This window comes from Pinus tabuliformis, chromosome 8 (assembly GCF_031772625.1).
Source record: "Pinus tabuliformis cultivar Carrire ecotype Pingquan chromosome 8, CPIR1, whole genome shotgun sequence".
In the NCBI taxonomy this organism is placed as follows: Eukaryota; Viridiplantae; Streptophyta; class Pinopsida; order Pinales; family Pinaceae; genus Pinus; species Pinus tabuliformis.
In genome coordinates, this window is record NC_142294.1 from 1,459,956,338 (window position 1) to 1,459,978,383 (window position 22,046).

At 37.7% G+C, this 22,046-nt stretch overlaps 1 pseudogene; it reads right to left on the minus strand.

Annotated features, from left to right (window-relative positions):
• Positions 1 to 2,199: 2,199 nt before the first annotated feature.
• LOC149241285 (OBERON-like protein pseudogene) overlaps positions 2,200 to 22,046 on the minus strand; it is a 39,519-nt pseudogene continuing 19,672 nt past the window's right edge.

A 22,046-nucleotide genomic window follows, 5' to 3' on the forward strand; every position in this document is an offset into this window, starting at 1 on the left:
TATCTGCCACAAGTATCACAAAATTCCTTGTACTGGTAAGTTGAGTTGATGACACAAAATATTCGAATTGATCGACCATGACTATCTTACCTTCATGGGGAAAGTAAGGAACATGAAATATTGAAGACATGATAGTGCACATAGCATAAAACCAACTACAACCAAGGGGTACGTAGGGAATTCCTCCGAACACAATCAAATTCCTTCATGAGGGCTTCCCTATCCTAATTAGGGGCACAGTGTTGAAACACATCCTTCACCCATCCTTCATCCTCCACACATTGTAATCAAGAGCTCGTCATATAAAATACATATAATTTATAACACACCCACAAATGACATGCATGAATATTTGGAGACAAGGATGTCACACAAAAGAAAATATCCCCATCCCTGTAAAAGTACAACAAGCTTAAAAAATCTAAATATTGCAGTGAAGTGAAATTTCTTTCAAAATAAAGGTTTTATTTAGCATTTCAGTTCAAAAGGTGTTGTTTAATTACAAGGTTGAACCCACCTTGTCTTATAATCACATAGGTAAGTAGTATATTTAATTGACATTTCTAAACAATATTTTTATCACTCTTTCGGCTGGGCCAAGATTCCTAAGACTTGCTACATGGGTTTATAAGCATGATAAATCCAATATGTAAGGAAAGAAAATAGAGAATTTATATGGCATAGCAGGCTTACCAACTGAATATTAATGTGCATGAAAATAATTTATATAATAGAAAAAAATTCCATGTATTGGAGAAACCAAACCTTGAAAGAAATGTTGCATCACACTTTAGAAACTGCAACCTCATTAGCAGATATATTCTTCATACTTTCGAATAATTCTTCAGACTTCGAAAATAGATTTCGGCACCTGGAGTTCCCACTTCCATGAAATATCCTCCGAACATGATCAAATTCCTTCATGAGGGCTTCCCTATCCCAATCAGGGGCACAATATTGAAACACATCCTTCACCCATCCTTCATCCTCCACACATTGTAATTAAGAGCCCATTGCATAAAATCCTTAGCATTTATAACACACCCACAAATGACATGCATGAATATTTGGAGGGAAGGATGTTACAAAAAAGAAAATATCCCCATCCCTATAAAAGTAAAACAAGCTTCAAAAAATCTAAATATCACAGTGAAGTGAAATTTCTTTCAAAATAAAGGTTCTATTTAGCATTTTAGTTCAAAAGGTGGGTTTAATTACAAGGTTTAGCGCACCTTTTCTTATTACCACATAGGCAAGTAGTAGATTCAATTGACATTTCTAAACAATATTTTTATCACTCTTTGGGTTGGGCCAATATTCCTAAGACTTGCTACATGGGTTTGTAAGCATGACAAAGCCAATATGTAAGGAAAGAAAATAGAGAATTTTAGTAGGCTTACCAACTATATATTGTGCATCAAAAGAATTTATATAACTGAAAAATTTTCCATGTATTAGAGAAACCAAACCTTGAAAGAAATGTTGCATCACACTTTACAAACTGTAACCTCATTAGCATTTCTAGCCTTCATACTTTCAAATAATTTTTTATACTTTGAAAATAGTCTTTTTCACCTAGAGTCCTCACCTAGATGAAATATCCTCTGAACACAATCAAACTCCTTCTTGAGGGATTCCCTATCTCAAACAGGGGCACAATGTTGAAACACATCCTTCACTCATCCTTCATCCTTTCCACATTGTATCCAAGATCCTGCTACATAAAATCCTTAGCATTTATAACAAACCCACAAATGGCAAGCATGAATATTTAGATAGAAGGATGGCACACAAAAGAAAATATCCCCATCCCTGTAAAAGTACAACAAGCTTCAAAAAATATAAATATCATAGTGAAGTGCAATTTCTTTCAAAATAAAGGTTCTATTTAGCATTTCAGTTAAAAGGTGGGTGTTTTACTACAAGGTTCAACTCACCTTGCCTTATAACCACACAGGCAACTAGCAGATTCAATTGAAATTTCTAAAAAGTATTTTTATAACTCCTTCGGTTGGGCCAAGATGCCTAAGACTTCCTACATGTATTTATAAGCATGACAAAGCCAAAATCTAAGGAATGAAAACAAATAATTTAGATGGAATAGTAGGCTTACCAATTGAATATTATGCGTCAAACGAATTTATATAACAAACAATTTTCCATGTGTTGGAGAAACCAAACCTTGAAAGAAATGTTGCATCACACTTTGCAAACTATAGCCTGGTCAGTAGCTCCATTCTTCAAACTTTCCAATAATTCTTCATACTTCCAAAATAGTTTTTTGGCCCTAGAGCCCTCACTTCCATGAAATATCCTTCGAACACAATCAAATTCCTTCATGAGGGCTGCCCTATCCAAATGAGGGGCACAATGCTAAAACACATCCTTCACCCATCCTTCGCCCTCTACACATTATATCCAAGAGCCTACTGCATAAAATCCTTAGGATTTATAACAAACCCAAAAATGGCATGCATGAATATTTGGAGGGAAGGATGTCACACAAAAGAAAATATTCCCATCCCTGTAAAAGTACATCAAGCTTCAAAAAATATAAATATCACAGTGAAGTGCAATTTCTTTCAAAATAAAGGTTCTATTTATCATTTCAGTTAAACAGGTGGTGTTTTACTACAAGGTTCAACCCACCTTGTCTTATAACCTCACATGCAAGTAGTAGTTTCAATTGACATTTCTAAATATTATTTTTATAACTCTTTCGGTTGGGCCAAGATGTCTAAGACTTGCTACATGGGTTTATAAGCATGAAAAAGCCAAAATGTAAGGAAAGAAAGTAGGGAATTTAGATGGCATAGTAGGCCTACCAACTGAATATTGTGCATCAAAAAAACTTATATAACAAATATTTTTCCATGCGTTGGACAAACAAAACCTTGAAAGAAATGTTGCATCACACTTTGCAAACTGCAGCCTCATCAGTAGCTCCAGTATTCAAACTTTCCAATAATTCTTCAGACTTCCAAAATATTTTTCTACCCTGGAGTCCTCACTTCCATCAAATATACTTCAAACAAAATCAAATTCCTTCATGAGGGCTTCCCTATCACAATCAGGGGCAAAATTATAAAACACATCCTTCACCCACCCTAATAGTTATGATGTCCTCTTATAAACCCTACACCTAAAAAATATTTTAGATAACCCTGTACCACACTTAAGACTAGTACTTATGTTTATTAGTCTAGAATGGATTATGCAATATGTGTGTGTCCAGTCAGAACAAGTATCATAACCCACCCATTGACAAGTATTCACTTCAAAGTCAAATTTTCTGCAAATAACGCACATGCACAAGATACATAATTGGCCCTTCATGTGACAAATTTCACAACTACACTCATCCGTAGAAAGTTGACTCTCACATGTTACATTTCAACATTGTTCATGGGAAAATAACTCAATGAGGACCTCTTGTAGCGGCTACAACCACCCTCCAAAATTTTGGCCTACACCTAATTTTGGAGCCTCCCTTGAGATTTTCACTTGATGACCACGCACACCTAGGTTCACTCCCTGAGCTCACGCGAGTCTTCGCACTCGCCTTGGTTATTCATTTCACAAAGTCTTGCATGTTGATGTCAAATTCATGCTTGCGACCATCTTCTAGTTATGCTCAAAGTCTTCTATTCATGTGTACTCATTGTGTTCGGTATGAAAACATCTATCGCACTCACACATGGACTCACATTCACTATTGCGCAAGCATCGTCACAGTCGACCAACGATCAATCACAAGTGTCGCACTTGTCGCCTACACTGTCGGTCATACATATTATACATATGCATCTGAATTGTTTGAGTCATCTCGTTGTCAAGTCATGCAAGTGTGTGTTGCAAGATCACATATGCATCTTTCACTCATTCACACACTTAGTCTTTTGGTTGAAGTTTCAATGACTGGATTCCCCTCTAATAGCTAGACCATCACCCCGCCATCGACTTTATCGATTGTCACCCAGAACAGTGCAAGAGCACCAATAAATTCATTTCAAGTTACGCTTCCCACAAGCAAATCAATCAGTCTCCATGCTGGTCAACTAGGTATTTTGACTTGGCAGCTAACCCAAGACTGACTCCCCTAAAATGTTGCGAAGAGGTTGCAAGCATTTCATACTCTGTTGACTGGGAAAATTGCAAAAGCAGGCTAGACAAACACCCAGTTCTCGTCCCTGTCTCTCTCAAGAAATTGCACAAATTTTCTAGCTAGCCCTCTCCACAGTCGACTGACTGCTCATCCAGAAAATTGTGTAGTTTTCATGAGCATGCACTATGCTTCCCAGCAGTCCTCTTAGCTGAGAAATTGTGCAGAGATGATCAGCAGGCCGACCTCCCACCATCAGTGTAATTTCTCTTACCAAAAATAGACTGCTAGATCCCTCCAAGAATTGCACAGTTTCTGCTACCAAGCTCCCAACAGCTGATTGGAAGTTCCCCTTAGTAATTGTGTAATTTCTATTGTCAGTGACCCAGCAGCCAGCTACTAGTTCATTCCAGGAATTGCATAGTTTTGGCTGCCAAGCTCCCGGCCAGCTCATCCAAAAAATTATGCAATTTCTATCTGCTAAGCCTCCCTGCATCTCGGCCTGTTCCTCCAAAAAATTGTGTAGTTTTTTTCTGCCAAGACCTACTGCCCGCTCATTCCGGAAACTGCACAGATTTTCCCTACCCAACCTTCCTATAGCCAAGACTATCCCCCTCAAAAACTATGCAATTTTTTCCTCTAGCTATGCCAGACCCCGTGAACAGACACTGTTAATCCGGATTTCCCATCTCCATCACCCAGTGACTCTTGTGCAATATTCATTAGCAGTGCATGGAGCCTCCATCCCATCTCACAACCTTGTTGCCTCTCCCAATCCCCTACATCTAAAATGATCATGTATCATGGTAGACTAGGAGGTTTTTGGATTTGATGTCGTCTCGTCATGAGTGACTGCAAGAACATGTATGCAAAAAAACATGGCGTGATAATGAATGGGATGAACGAAGGGGAGCACATGCAAAAGAACAAGTTCACCAACAGAAGAAAAAATGATACATGCAAAGAGATGTGCTCACGAATGAACGATCATTCAAATATGTGTTTGTGGATGGATGGATGAGTAAACATGCAAGATGTGCTCACGGAAGGACAAACGAACGAAAATGAACATTTTGCAAATAGACGAACCTGTCAAGCCTTCCAACATACAAGCAAGGAGCAACATGAAAAAGAAACATCAAGTGAGCCAACGACCATTGAAGACTCCGCGCACTTTTCTATGCGGAGGTGAAGTTGTGACACACCATGAGGACATCCATCACCCATCAACGCTGTAGCTCGACATGCACAAAAGTAGCAACACAAATGTACCAGCACTGTCATGTCGAGTCATGTCATGAGTCATGTCATCCAGATCTCTACTGTGGGCCATACTTTTATCAATGTAATGTAACGTGGAAGTCCAAGAGACCCAATTTTTGTATAAAGAGTCATGTAAAGTAAAAAATTCATGGAAGCCAAACAATCATGAGGGTACTTGAATAGCCACAAGGGTTAGTTTCACCATTGGCTATAATAGCCCCTCATTTGTACATGCTAAAGGGATTTTCACCTTAGCTCCTCCCACATAGCCAAGAGAGTTTGTAATCTTTTCTTTGAGTAGTAAGTAGTGGCTGCAACACCCCTCGCACAAGGTTAGTGATGTATGGTGTAACGATGTGTCTTGGAACTTTCACTTAATTCAGAAGCCTGCTAATAGGCCAAAACATTTTCACACGTGTTGTAACTGTTGTAAGACTAATCTTAAATACTTGTGATGCATGTTGTTTTAACCTGTGTTTCACATTTGAACTATTTCACTTGTTGTGATACATAATCTATTAATGAAAATGTCTTGTATATGTTGTTAACGATGTCTCGCCCATGGTGGTTACCTTCCTAGACATCAGACATACCTTTCACATAAAACTTGTTGTAACAACATTTGAACTCGTAACAATGTAAACTTTGAAATGGGAACTATAAACTCAAAATGGGAACTCTTGCAAAAAAACCCCGTAAAAACATCAAAAACGGTGCTAAAAACGAAAATTGTGTATACTGGAATGATGGGTTTTTTTTTTAGGCTCAATTTTGAACATGTTTTAAAAATGGCAGTGAAAACGAATTTTTCGTGCAAAAATTGTGCAAAAAACACCCTAAAAATGAAAAGCATTGATACTAGAATGATGGTTTTTTTTAGGGTCAATTTTAGACATTTTTAAAAAATGCTAGTAAAACCGAATTTTTATGTGCAAAAAAACAGTTGTTTTTGACAAAAAAAACACACTAATGTTTTTGGTAGAATAACATTTTTCTTTCATAAGTATAAATTCAACATGTTTTAGTAATGTCGATAAAGACAAAATAATGGGATCTAAAACATATTAAAATTTTGTTAGTTTTCATCGACAATGTTAAACATATAATAATACCACACTAGAGATCGCTAAAATTCTAATTGTTTTCAACGATAACATTAAAGATACAAAAAGATTTGGAAAATTTTCAACCATAAAATTAAAAAACCATGACATTATGAACAAATTACATGACTAAATTAATCAAAATGTCATTATTTTTACATTGAATGAAACATAGATTATATCTCTAATTTATTGTTTCATTGTACATATTCTAAATAATAAAAATCATCATAATTAAAACATATAATCCAACAACATAAAAATGACTCATAACTTCTGATTTAACACCATATGGAAATCAATTTTTTTATTTCAAGATACGGTGCAAACATCCGTTATATAAACTGTCTTAGACAATTATTCAAAATCACTCATATTTTCTTTCACATCATCAGAATTCACATCTTCAGATGAATGACTAAATGTAGACGAACATGTTCCATATTCTTCTCTTTCATCAACTAGTGCCCCATCTGAGTCCACATGCATGCCCACCATTTCAGGTTTTAAAATTCTTCTGGATCTACCATTGGTTTCAGTAGACTCCCATCTCAACATTGTTCCTTTTGGTAACAACCTTTTTCGAATATCTATCGTCTTTAAGTGAAGAGTTCCTCTCTTAGTTAAATTGAAGTCATAAACAAGTATGTCAAAATCCTCCAAGTTTAAGAGGTATGTGCGGCGATAATTTATATTTGTGCCCTTTCTTTTTCTCTTTCTGCCAATTTTTTTATCAACTACCATCTTTGGCTTATACACACCATTGAATGGGTGTGTATTTGTGGCATACCAGTGTACTTCAACACCTGTAACATCTTCATTTTCAGTAAAGACCTTTATAACCTTAGCAACCCAGAATGGATAGCCATTGGGATCTCCATCTGCTATCACTACGATCATGCAACCCTCCTTAATATCATGTACTAAACCCCTGTAAAGGTATTCCATGGCTTCACGTTGTGCACGAGATCTTCTTGAACCAATATACATCACTTTTTCCTCTATATGTGAAGAATTAATAATGCCTTGAGATTGTTGTTGTTCAACAATGTTTCTTTCCTCATGTTCATTTGACACATTTTGTGGCCAAATAAATGGATTTTTTAAAGGTATATCTCCATTTGTTGTTCTTGAAATGATATCACTTTGATTATTGAAAAATGACTCCCACCAAACTGTATCAACAATGTCAAAGTACTCATATGTATATCTAATACATTTTTTAATTTCTTCCAGGCAATCAGAATAATTTATATATCTATTCTATCTGTGTGCATTATGAACTTCACCAATTGATTGTAATAACAATATTTTTAATGCAAATATTGGATGATCTGGAATGAACTTCAAAAATTCCAAACCTAATGACGGTGCCCATTCTGAGTAGTTGAATACTTCTTGCCCCATATTAGTGTTTTCCCATCAATTTTTTGGATACGAAATTGATGTTGGAAGCTAATGTCATTAAGTTGTTCAATGCATTTCTCCTCACCATGTGATCCCATAATAAACCTTTGTATGTCAACAGTTTCTTCCAACACATCAAAGGTAGGCTCTAGCATGTATGATTTCTTAATACATTCAATTAATGATGGCAATCTCCCAACTTCCTTCCTCCTCAATGTGACTAAAAAATGACTGAACATCTAATCAATATGGTCATGAGTGTGCCCATCAAGAAGGAAACAAACCTTTACCTTTTGAAAATTTCTCAATTCAACAAGCATGTTTAGATATCCAAAAAGAACCTGATTTTTGTTTTCACAGCAAGTGTTGTCCAATTGTAGATACAAAACTTTAGGAAGATTACCAGACCAATGAGAAAGAACATCATGAATTATGGTTATTGTTAGATTTGCATCATTATGAATATTTGGAGCTGTGAAGTACACCCCTGGTAACATTTTCCCATTGAAAAGCATAGAATTGACCAAGTGATACTGAATAAAATTTTCCTCCTGTAAATTTTTTGGTGTGCGAACAAAATGTGGTAAAAGTGTTTTCTTCTAGTCCATACCATCAATTATCAAACCCAAATATTTATTTGGATTATCATAACACTTCTTTCGATTCTTGTACAACTTTTTCCTTTCACTTGTTTGTTGTTTGTGATGCTCCTGAAGTTCTTTGACAAAGGAATCTACATAACATAAAAGAATAATTAAGAAATTCATTTTCATAGTTGATGACTATACAATTTTGAAAGTTAAAGTTATGAATTCTTACCTCTTTCTGACCCTTCACATTTATCCCTTTTTTATTTAAGAGACGCACATGTACTACAAATTCCCATCCTTGTAATATTGATATGTAATAAACTGACCATGTCCCTCAGAACCTTCTGCATATTCTTCGTACAAGATGTAGATTTCTCATCTTCAAAAATGATCTAGAATATGTATTGTCTCTCTATTTGGCTAACACTCTCCATAATTTGAAAATAAATATTTCATCCATGACATTGGAGTGTTTGATAATGGCCCAAAATATCATTTATGACATACTTCTAAATAAAATGTGGGATCCTTTTCCAAATTTTCTTCGATTCTTGAGAGACGAAAATTACCCATCGAATGAAACATTTTGAAAGCCTTTCTGTTGGAAATAATACTAAGAGGGGGGGTGAATCAGTATTATCAACTTCTTTTTCAATTTATACAAAGATTTGCAAATCTGACTAATGAAACTTACGAATTCCTTCCAGACTTATAATTTAATTTATTCTTCAGAGGTTGATCATTAATCTGTGTGTCAGAATCATATAACAGTAAGCAGGAATAGAAAAGTAGAGAAGTCAGTCACACAAAAGAACATAAGATATAAGGTGGAAACCCAATGTGGGTGAGAACCACCTGCTGCAATATGTCTCTATCTTCTTTCAATTAGAAACTTCCTTTTACAATGATTCTATACTGGTGTAGTCTTATACCAGCACGTAGGCTTCAACCTGCAGAAGGCTTCAACCTTCTCTCGTTCTCCAGACTCTCCTGGAAGGGAGGTACAACCCCCTTAGCTCTTGTACTAGCTGAGATCCTAGTACGTAGGTGCTAACCTACAGAAGACTTCACTTTTCTTCCAGCGACCACGTTTCATAAATTTTAAGATTGGATCAATGAATATCAATCAAACATCAAATAGATCTGCAATCAACCAACTTCCTTGTACAAATACTGAATCAATAACTTCTCATAACATAGTACTAGTAACTAGACACCAATTCAGAACCCGTATCATAGCAGTAATAGACAAAAGTAGCTAAAACATATTTGAAGAAAAAATCTGCAACTTCACCAATAGAAAACTGCGAACATCCACAGTATTCACTTCCTTAAGCCTGCGGGTGTTTGCGCCTGCGCTCTGTCAAAACCACGTATATTCGCACCTATGCTGTGTTGAGACTGCGGTTATCCACGCTTGAACTGTGTCGAGCCTGCGAGTATCCACGACTGCACTGTGTCGAGCCTGCAGGTATCTGCGCCTGTGCTGTGTCGAGCCTGTGGGTATCCACACCTGCGCTGTGTCGAGACCTGTGGCTATCGATAAATTATCAGACTTCAATTATAACCCAGACCGTCAGATTTACAGATCTGATCATGCACCAAAGCGATCTCGCCCCATTAGTATATCTGTCTTGTAATGTTCAGGTTTCTCCTTGATCCAGGTCCACCTATAACTCACCAACCAATCACTAGAATTTCAGATCTTGCTCTTCTTAATATATTCAACACATCAGTGCCCAAGCTAAATGATCTCCTTTCCTTTTTATAGTCTAGGCCTTACTTAAACCATGGTCCAAAACCATAGAGATCCAATACTAGGGACCCAATACCTAGGTTCAATACTTTAGATGCAAAACCACGGACCAAAACCATAGGATCAAAATTTTCGGACTAAATACCATGGACCAACCATAAAATTTCCCATGTGCGCATGTTTTTCTACATGAAAGTGCATGTACTTTACTCCACACGTTTTGTTTGGAGCACCTGTGTATATGTACGCACCTTTTGGTCAGTGCAACTGCATATGTCCGCACCTTTTGTTCGATACACCTATGGGTACTTCATTTTCTTCCATTCTGAGAGCTTGAAGTGTGATCTGCAATTTGAGAGAGTTTCCATCATGGACAACACTTATGTCATTGAGCCAAACCTATGCCAAACTTGTGTCATAATGCCAACAATTTCCCCCTTTGGACTTGATGGAAACCCAAAGTCACTCAAAGTCTTTTCTCCCCCTTTGACATCAAGGGCAAAGGGTTATGCTCCCCCTGAGTACATGTTGAAATCTATGCTCTGCTGTGCTTGTCCAAGATCCCCCTAACATATAGGCAAGATATGCAAGAAGATGTTCTACAAAAGAAATCTGACATTATACATCAAAACTGACCTTCCTATCACCAAAGACTCATACATACGACTCCCAACCAAGTGGGAATATACCAATATTGACTCATCCACCCAACCAAGTGGGGAATCATGATAAGCACATTACATTGTCCATCCCAGGCATAGTGGGGCAACCAAAATAGGCTGTTACATGACCTTGACAAAAGAAATATAGAGATAAAACGTCAGCAGCATCTGTCAATCTCCTTCTGTACTTGCTCCTCCTAAAATCAAAACAAACTAAAAAATTGAACCAAGATATTCTACAATAATGCCAACAATGCATTATTAGAAGAATATATGCTCCCCCTGAACCTGTGCCAGATGGTCTCTAACAGATCCATAGCGGACACGAAAGTACCCACATAAACCAGCGAATGTATGCCAATACCCCATATGAAACTCGTGTACAACCAACAAACTCTGAAACAAACAAGATTCAACAGCAAGATGATGCATCAACTACCCCCATCTTTTGTCTGAGGTATTGAAAGGTCTCCCTGGGCAGTGGTTTGGTGAAAATATCAGCAACTTGTTCCTTAAAGGGAACATACTCCAATTTGACATTTTGTTCAAGCACTTGTTCCCGGAGAAAATGATACTTGATTGGTATATGCTTAGTCTTTGAATGCATGACAGGATTATTTGAAATACTGATTGCACTTGTATTATCATAGAAGATGGAGATAGGTGGAGTACAAGTGATTTTCATGTCTTGCAATGTTTGCATCATCCAAAGGAGTTGTGTGCAGCAAGATGTATCAGCTACATATTCTGCTTCAGCTATAGATAATGCAGTAGAGCTTTGTTTCTTGCTGAACCAGGATACTAATCTAGGACCCATGAAGAATGCACCACTGCTAGTGCTTTTCCTATCATCCACACTTCCTGCCCAATCCACATCTGTGTATGCATGAAGTGTGAGATCTGTACCTCTAGGATATCATAAGCCATAGTTTTGAGTTCCTTGAAGATACTTGAAGATTCTCTTAACTGCCTGAAGATGAGTTTCCTTTGGATTTGCCTAAAACCTTCCAACTATTCCCACTGCATGCATAATGTCTGGTCGAGTACCTGTTAGATAGAGCAGACTACCAATCATGGATCTATAGGTTGATTGATGTACTGATGCCGATTCATCATTTGTGTTGAGGCTGCATCCTGTCACCATAGGGGTACATACTGGTTTCGAATCCTCCATCCCATATTTCTTCAATATCTGCTTGAGATACTTGGTTTGTGATAGAAAAATGTCGTCTTTGTTTTGTTGGACTTGTAAACCAAGAAAATAAGTGAGCTCACCAAGCATGGAAATTTCAAACTCCTTTTGCATCACCAAGGAAAAATTTTGACTCATGTCTTCTTCATTGCTACCAAATATGATATCATCAACATACACAACAAGTATTAGCAACTTTTCATTGTCAACCTTTATATAGAGATTGATATCAGTTGATCCTTTTATAAAGCCTTGTTGATGGAGGTACTTATCCAACCGATAATACCACACCCTAGGAGCCTGTTTAAGTCCATAGAGAGCCTTTTGGAGTCTGCATACAGGTTTTGGATCATTTCCAAGAATAAACCCATCTGGTTGTTCAATATATACTTCTTCATCCAAGTCTCCATTCATGAAAGCAAACTTCACGTCCATTTGAAATACTTTGAATCTCTGAAAGCTAGATAGAGCAAGGAACATCCTTATAGCCTCAAGTCTGGAAACTGGTGCAAATGTTTCTTCAAAGTCTATGCCTTCTTGTTGCACATACCCTTTACAAACAAGTCTTGCCTTGTTTCTAACCACATCCCCATTTTCATTCAGCTTATTTTTGAAAATCCCATTTGTCCCTATGACATTTTTATCTTTTGGTCTAGGAACCAACTCCCAAGTATTATTCTTTTCAATCTGCTCGAGTTCTTCTTCCATGGCCTTGACCCAGCATTCATCTTTGCAAGCCTTTCTTACATTCTATGGTTCAGTGGAGGAGAGTAGTGCTAGATAGCTTGAAGCTTCTGAAATGGTTCTTCTTGTTTGTACACCTGCCTCTTTTTGCCCCAAAATTTGAGATTCTGGATGATTCTTCTGAACATATCTAGATGGAGTCTTTTCTTCTATCCTTATCTATTCTTCTGGTGCGTCATGGGTTTCTTCTTCATCAGGAATCTGATTTGATGTTGACAGATAGTCTTCGCCATCTTCCAAGTCTTCAGATTTCACTTGCCTAGGAGTGTTCCCTTATTCATCAACCACTAAATCAATACTTTCAACAATTTTACCAAGCCTTTTATTGTAACATTTGTAGGCTTTGCTGTGGGGAGATTAGCCAAGTAAAATGCCTTCATCTACTCTGGGTTCAAACTTGCCAAGATTTTCATCAGTCCTTTTAATGTAGCATTTGCTTCCAAAAATTTTGAAGTATTTTACCGTGGGAGTCTTACCATACCAAAGTTCATGAGGAGTCTGAGTGTTGTTTACCCGGACATTTGTCTTGCTGAGAATAGTAATAGCAGCAAATGCGGCTTCACCCCAGAAGGTTGCGGGAGTTCCAGACTCATCAAGCATAGCATGAGCCATTTGTTGAATTATTCTGTTCATCCTTTCAACTACTCCATTTTGCTGAGGAGTCCTTCCAGTAGAGAATTCCCTTCTTATTCCATGTTCTTCACAAAAATCGAAGAATTCATCTGAGGTAAATTCCCCTCCTCGATCAGATCTGAGGCATTTGATTTTGCGATTTGATTCGTTTTCAACCAAAGCTTTGAATGACTTGAACTTTTCGGAAGCTTCATCTTTATACTTCATGAGTCCTATCCAACACATCCTCGAAAAGTCATCAATGAACAATATGAAATACTCTTCTCCTCGAGGTGACCTTTTCCTCGTTGGACCACATATATCGGTGTGGACAAGTTCAAGTGGCCTGCTAGCTGATCCTTTCTTCTCAGGGAAATTAGTTCTAGTTTGCTTACCAATTTGACATGATTTGCATATTGTATTGTCTGGAATTCTTATGTCACGAAGATCACGAACTGCCTAATATTTGCATGCTTTCCTTATCTGAGAGAAGCTAAGATGCCCCAGTCTTCTATGCCATAGCCAGTGTTCATCATTCTTGCTTAAATAATATTGTTGTTGTCCTCCCTTGAGTACGTATAAGTTATTTGGAGTTCTTACGCCTCTGATCACTGTTTTTCCTATATCAAGCTCACGAACAATACATCCGTTTGATCGAAATATTACCTCAGTTCCTTGATCACACATCTGACTGACAGTCAATAGATTATGCTTTAAGCCATCAACATACATAACATTTCTAGCCTTGACCTTTTCTTTCAAACGAACAGGGCCTTTACCTTTTATGAATGCAGGGGTGTCATTTCCAAATGAGACCTTCTTTTCCCTTTCTAAGGCACTATGTGACTGAAATTTTTCTTTATCACCTATCATATGTTTCAAGCATCCACTGTCGATGTACCATTGATTTTCCTGTCCTTCCACATATAAGGCTATCCCACATCTTTCCGATTGCGCTTCTTTCTTTTTCCATGTTTTGGAACTCAATGAAGCTTGCTCCTTCTGAGTTGCTTGTCGAAACCTGCTCCGGCATTCAAAATCTTCATGACCGAAGTTGTTATAGATAGAGCATTCTATTTCATTTTCAAGAGCAGAGAAGTTATTGTAGGTTCTTTTCATGATTCCCGTCATACTCCTTTGTTTTTGAGCTTCCCTAGTCATGATGGTCTTGTAGGAAACACATTGAGCAGCTTTATGACCAAAGTTATGACAAGAGAAACATTGGCCATTGAAGAAATTCCTGCGATTATCAAATCTACCAACCATATGATTGTAGTTTCCATCCATTCTTGAGCCAAATTGAGAATGATTTACCTATGGTTGGTTGATGCTATTGTTCACCCTTGAAGTAGATTGCACCTTATTTACTTGATAATCTCTGATCATTCTTGAAGCAACTTGTCCCTGATTTACCTGGTGATCTGCATTATGCTTTTTCTATCGAATGTCATCTTGTTCACTTCTCCTTGCTGCATCAAGATAACTTTTGGAGGTGGATGGATTCTGCACTTGCTTCTGAGCTTGAGATGCTTCTTTGGAATATCTGAGACTTGTATTGATTAGAGGAGAATGCTGTACTTTGATAATCTCATCTAGAGTTTCAGATCCTTTAGCAAATCTGTGATTAAGGGCTTTTGTTTTCTCAATTTCTTTTCTAAGTCTCACAATTTCACATTCTAACTCTTCATTGTGTTTATCCTTTTCAGCAAGTTGGAATGTTAGAGTATCTATAATCATATTCTTTTCTTCTAAACTAACTTTAAGTTTAGATATTTCTTCATAAAGCCCTTCTTCATTTATAGCATCTAAGAAATCATCATTTTCAAAAGCCATCAAAAGTCTATCATCATTATCTTCATCACTATTTGAAAATCCATCACTATCTTCATGCGTGTAATAGCTCTTCTTATTTACATTCTGTTTTCTATTCCATCTAACAGTTCCTTTACCTTTGTCTAGTTTATCTTTATGAGGACATTTTGCAGCATAATGACCGACTCTTCCACAAGCAAAGCATTTGAAAGGCAGCTTACGTCTGAATCTTCTAGTTCCCTGTTGAAGATTCTTGACAAAAATTGATTCTTCCTCTTCTTCTGACATATGTTCTGACTCATAGAAATCTCCTTTCCCTGAAGCCTTGAATGCAACTTCCCTCCTGACCGATGGTCCTCCTTTTCTCATTTTGTAAGCAGTTAAAATTTCGTGCAACTATGACATGGTAAGGCTCTGTAGATTCTGCTTTTCTTCTATGGCAGAAACTTTTGAATCAAACTTAGGGGACAAAGATCTTAGAACCTTTTCAACCAAAACAACTTCTTTTATTTCTTCACCCAAGTTTTTCATACAATTTACGATCTCATCTATATGTAGGAAATAGCTAGCCACACTTTCATCATTATGCATTCTAAGACTTTCATATTGAATTCTAAGAGTTTGTGATTTTTCTCATTTTACCTGTTCATCTCCTTCATAGCTCAGAATGATCTTGTCCCATATTTGTTTTACGCTTTTGAGCTGCATAACCTTGACGAATTCTGATTGAGATAGACTTCCTAATAGAGTATTGACAACTTTTGCATTTGTTTCATACTGCTTCTTACCAGCTGAATCTGTAGGAGTTGCTGAAGGAAATGTGTATCCTATTTCCACAATATCCCAAACTTCTGTACCAAGAGATTGAAGATAAGTAGTGATTCTTACCTTCCAATAGATGAAGTTGCTCCCATCAAAAATTGGTGGCCTGATAGATGCTTCTTTTTCGTAGTTGCTCATGATGATAGATTTTCCTTCAAGCAATCAAGCTTTTCTTGAAGGACCTGCTCTGATACCAATTGTTGGAAATAATACTGGGGGGGGGGGGGGTGAATCAATATTATCAACTTCTTTTTCAATTTATACAAAGATTTGCAGATCTAACTAATGAAACTTATGAATTCCTTCCAAACTTATAATTTAATTTATTCTTCAAATGTTGATCATTAATCTGTGTGTCAGAATCATATAACAGTAAGCAGGAATAGAAAAGTAGAGCAGACAGTCACACAAAAGAACACAAGATATAAGGTGGAAACCCAATGTGGGTAAAAACCACCTGCTGCAATATGTCTCTATCTTCTTTCAATTAGAAACTTCCTTTTACAATGATTCTGTACTGGTGCAGTCTTATACCAGCATGCAGGCTTCAACCTGTAGAAGGCTTCAACCTTCTCTCATTCTCCAGACTCTCCTGGAAGGGAGCTACAACCCCCTTAGCTCTTGTACGAGCTGAGGTCCTAGTACATAGGTGCTGACCTACATAAGACTTCTCTTTTCTTCCATGGACCACGTTTCATAAATTTTCAGACAGGATCCATGAATATCAATCAAACATCAAATAGATTTGCAATCAACCAACTTCCTTGTACAAATACTAAATCAATAACTTCTTAGAACATAGTACCAGTAACTAGACACCAATTCAGAACCCAGATCACAGCAGTAATAGACAAAAGCAGCTAAAACATATTTGAAGAAAAAATCCAGAACTTCACCAATAGAAAACTGCGAACATCCGCAGTATTCACTTCCTTAAGCCTGTGGGTGTCCGCATCTGCGCTCTATCAGAACCACGTATATTCACACTTGCACTGTGTTGAGACTGCGATTATCTGTGCCTGAATTGTGTCGAGCCTGTGGGTATCTGCACCTGCACTGTGTCGAGCCTGCGGGTATCCGTGCCTGTGCTGTGTCGAGCTTGCGGGTATCCACACCTGCGCTGTGTCGAGAGCTACGGGTATCAATAAATTATCAGACTTCAATTATAACCCAGACCATCAAATTTATAGATCTGATCATGCGCCAAGGAGATCTCGCCCCATCCGTAGATCCATCTTGTAATGTTTAGGTTTCGCCTTGATTCAGGTCCACCTATAACTCACCAACCGATCACCAGAATTTCAGATCTTGCTCTTCTTAAGATATTCAACACATCAGTGCCTAAGCCAAATAATCTCCTTTCCTTTTTATAGTATAGGCCTTACTTAAACCATGGTCCAAACCATAGAGATCCAATACTAGGGACCCAATACTTGGGTTCAATACTTTAGATTCAAAACCACGGACCAAAACCATAGGATCAAATATGTCGGACTAAATACCATGGGCCAACCATAAAATTTCCCACGTGCGCACATTTTTCTGCATGAAAGTGCATGTACTTTACATCCGCACTTTTTGTTCGGAGCACCTGTGTATATTGACACACCTTTTGGTCGGTGCACTTGTGTATGTCCGCACCTTTTGTTCGATACACCTGCGGGTACTTCATTTTCTTCCATTTTGAGAGCCTGAACTATGATCTGCCATTTGAGAGAGTTTCCATCATGGACAACACTTATGTCATTGAGCCAAACCTGTGCCAAACCTGTGTCATAATGCCAACAATCTCCCCCTTTGGACTTGATGGAAACCCAAAGTCACTCAAAGTCTTTTCTCCCGCTTTGACATCAAGGGAAAAGGGTTATGCTCCCCCTAAGTACATGCCGAAATCTATGCTCTGTTGTGCTTGTCCAAGCTCCCCTTGACATATAGGCAAGATATGCAAGAAGATGTTCTACAAAAGAAATCTGACATTATACATCAAAACTGACCTTCCTATCACCAAAGACTCATACATACGAATCCCAACCAAGTGGTAATATACCAATATTGACTCATCCACCCAATCAAGTGGGGATACATGATAAGCACTTTACATTATCCATCCCAGGCATAGTGGGGCAACCAAAATAGGCTGTTACATGACCTTGACAAAAGAAATATAGAGACAAAACGTCAGCAGCATCTGTCAATCTCCTTGTGTACTTGCTCCTCTTAAAATCAAAACAAACTAAAAAATTGAACCAAGAACTTCTACAATAATGCCAACAATGCATTATTATAAGAATATATGCTCCCCCTAAACCTGTGCTAGATGGTCTCTAACAGATCCATAGTGGACACGACAGTACCCACATAAACCAGCGAATGTATGCCAATACCCCATATGAAACTCATGTACAACCAAAAAACTCTGAAACAGACAAGATTCAAAAGCAAGACGATGCATCAACTACCCCCAGCTTTTGTTTGAGGTATTGGAAGGTCTCCTTGGGCAGTGGTTTGGTGAGAATATCAACAACTTGTTCCTTAGAGGGAACATACTCCAATTTGGCATTTTGTTCAAGCAATTGTTCCTGGAGAAAATGATACTTGATTGGTATGTGCTTAGTCTTTGAATGCATGACAGGATTCTTTGAAATACTGATTGCACTTGTATTATCACAAAAGATGGAGATAGGTGGAGTACAAGTGATTTGCATGTCTTGCAATGTTTGCATCATCTAAAGGAGTTGTGTGCAGCAAGATGCAATAGCTACATATTCTGCTTCAGCTATAGATAATGCAATAGAGCTTTGTTTCTTACTGAACCAGGATACTAATCTAGGACCCATGAAGAATGCACCACCACTAGTGCTTTTCCTGTCATCCACACTTCCTGCCCAATCCACATTTGTGTATGCATGAAGTGTGAGATCTGTACCTCTAGGATACCATAACCCATAGTTTTGAGTTCCTTGAAGATACTTGAATATTCTCTTAACTTCCTGAAGATGTGTTTCCTTTGGATTTGCCTAAAACCTTCCAACTATTCCCACTGCATGCATAATGTCTGGTCGGGTATCTGTTAGATAGAGCAGACTACCAATCATGGATCTATAGGTTGGTTGATGTATTGCTACCGATTCATCATTTGTGCTCAGGCTGCATCCTATCACCATAGCGGTACATACTGGTTTCGAATCCTCCATCCCATATTTCTTCAAGATCTGCTTGAGATACTTGGTTTGTGATAGAAAAATGCCATCTTTGTTTTGTTGGACTTGTAAACCAAGAAAATATGTGAGCTCACCAAGCATGGACATTTCAAACTCCTTTTGCATCACCAAGGCAAAATTTTGACTCAAGTCTCCTTCATTGCTGCCAAATATGATATCATCAACATACACAACAAGTATTAGCAACTTTTCATTGTCAACCTTTATATATAGATTGCTATCGGTTGATCCTTTTATAAAGCCTTGTTGATGGAGGTACTTATCCAACCGATAATACCACACCCTAGGAGCCTGTTTAAGGCCATAGAGAGCCTTTTGTTGTCTGCATACAAGTTTTGGATCATTTCCAAAAATAAACCCATTTGGTTGTTCAATATATACTTCTTCATCCAAGTCTCCATTCATGAAAGCAGACTTCACGTCCATTTGAAATACTTTGAACCTTTGAAAGCTAGACAGAGCAAGGAACATCCTTATAGCCTCAAGTCTGGCAACTGGTGCAAATGTTTCTTCAAAGTCTATGCCTTCTTGTTGCACATACCCTTTACAAACAAGTCTTGCCTTGTTTCTAACCACATCCCCATTTTCATTCAGCTCTTTTTTGAAAATCCAATTTGTCCCTATGACATTTTTATCTTTTGGTCTAGGAACCAACTCCCAAGTATTATTCTTTTCAATATTCTCGAGTTCTTCTTCCATGGCCTTGACCCAGCATTCATCTTTGCAAGCCTTTCTTACATTCTATGGTTCAGTGGAGGAGAGTAGTGCTAGATAGCTTGAAGCTTCTGAAATGGTTCTTCTTGTTTGTACACTTGCCTCTTTTTGCCCCAAAATTTGAGATTCTAGATGATTCTTCTGAACATATCTGGATGGAGTCTTTTCTTCTATCCTTATCTGTTCTTTTGGTGCCTCATGCATTTCTTCTTCATCAAGAATCTAATTTGATGTTGACAGATAGTCTTCGCCATCTTCCAAGTCTTCAGATTTCACTTGACAGATAGTCTTCGCCATCAACCACTAAATCAATAATTTCAACAATTTTACCAAGCCTTTTATTGTAACATTTGTAGGCTTTGCTGTGGGGAGAGTAGCCAAGAAAAATGCCTTCATTTGCTCTAGGTTCAAACTTGCCAAGATTTTCATCAGTCCTTTTAATGTAGCATTTGCTTCCAAAAATTTTGAAGTATTTTACTGTGGGAGTCTTACCATACCAAAGTTCATGAAGAGTCTGAGTGCTATTTACCTGGATGTTTGTCTTGTTGAGAATAGTAACAGCAGTAAATGCAGCTTCACCCCAGAAGGTTGTGGGAGTTCCAGACTCATCAAGCATAGCACGAACCATTTGTTGAATTGTTTTGATCATCCTTTCAACTACTCCATTTTGCTAAGGAGTCCTTGCAGTAGAGAATTTCCTTCTTATTCCATGTTCTTCACAAAAATCGAAGAATTCATCTTAGGTAAATTCACCTCCTCGATCAGATCTGAGGCATTTGATTTTGTGATTTGATTCGTTCTCAACCAAAGCTTTGAATGACTTGAACTTTTCGAAAGCTTCATCTTTATACTTCATGAGTCCTATCCAACACATCCTTGAAAAGTCATCAATGAACAATATGAAATACTCTTCTCCTCGAGGTGACCTTTTCCTCATTGGACCACATGTATCAGTGTGGACAAGTTCAAGTGGCATGCTATTTGATCCTTCCTTCTTAGGGAAATTAGTTTTGGTTTGCTTACCAATTTGACATGATTTGCATATTGTATTGTCTGGAATTCTGATGTCAAGAAGATCACGAACTGCCTGATATTTTCATGCTTTCCTTATCTAAGAGAAGCTAAGATTCCCCAGTCTTCTATGCCATAGCCAGTGTTCATCATTCTTGCTTAAATAGCATTGTTGTTGTCCTCCCTTGAGTACGTATAAGTTATTTGGAGTTCTTACGCCTCTGATCATTGTTTTTCCTATATCAAGCTCACGAACAATACATCCATTTGGTCGAAATATTACCTCAGTTCCTTGATCACACATCTGACTGAAACTCAATAGATTATGCTTTAAGCCATCAACATACATAACATTTCCAGCCTTGACCTTTTCTTTCAAATGAATAGAGCCTTTACCTTTTATGAACGCAGGGGTGTCATTTCCAAATGAGACCTTCTTTTCCTTTTCTAAGGCATTATGTGACTGAAACTTTTCTTTATCACCTGTCATATGTTTCGAGCATCCACTGTCAATGTACCATTGATTTTCCTGTCCTTCCACATATAAGGCTATCCCACATCTTTTCGGTTGCGCTTCTTTCTTTTTCCATGTTTTGGAACTCAGTGAAGCTTGCTCCTTCTGAGTTTCTTGCCGAAACCTGCTCCTGCATTCAGAATCTTCATGACCGAAGTTGTTACAGATAGAGCATTCTATTTCATTTTCAAGAGTAGAGAAGTTATTGTAGGTTCTTTTCATGATTCCTATCATACTCCTTTGTTTTTGAGCTTCCCTAGTCATGATGGTCTTGTAGGCAATACATTGAGTAGCTTTATGACCAAAGTTATGACAAGAGAAACATTGGCCATTGAAGAAATTCCTGCGATTATCAAATCTACCAACCATATGATAATAGTTTCCATCCATTCTTGAGCCAAATTGAGAATGATTTACCTGTGGTCAGTTGACGCTCTTGTTCACCCTTGAAGTAGATTGCCCCTTATTTACTTGATAATCTTTGATCATTCTTGAAGAAACTTGCCCCTGATTTACCTGGT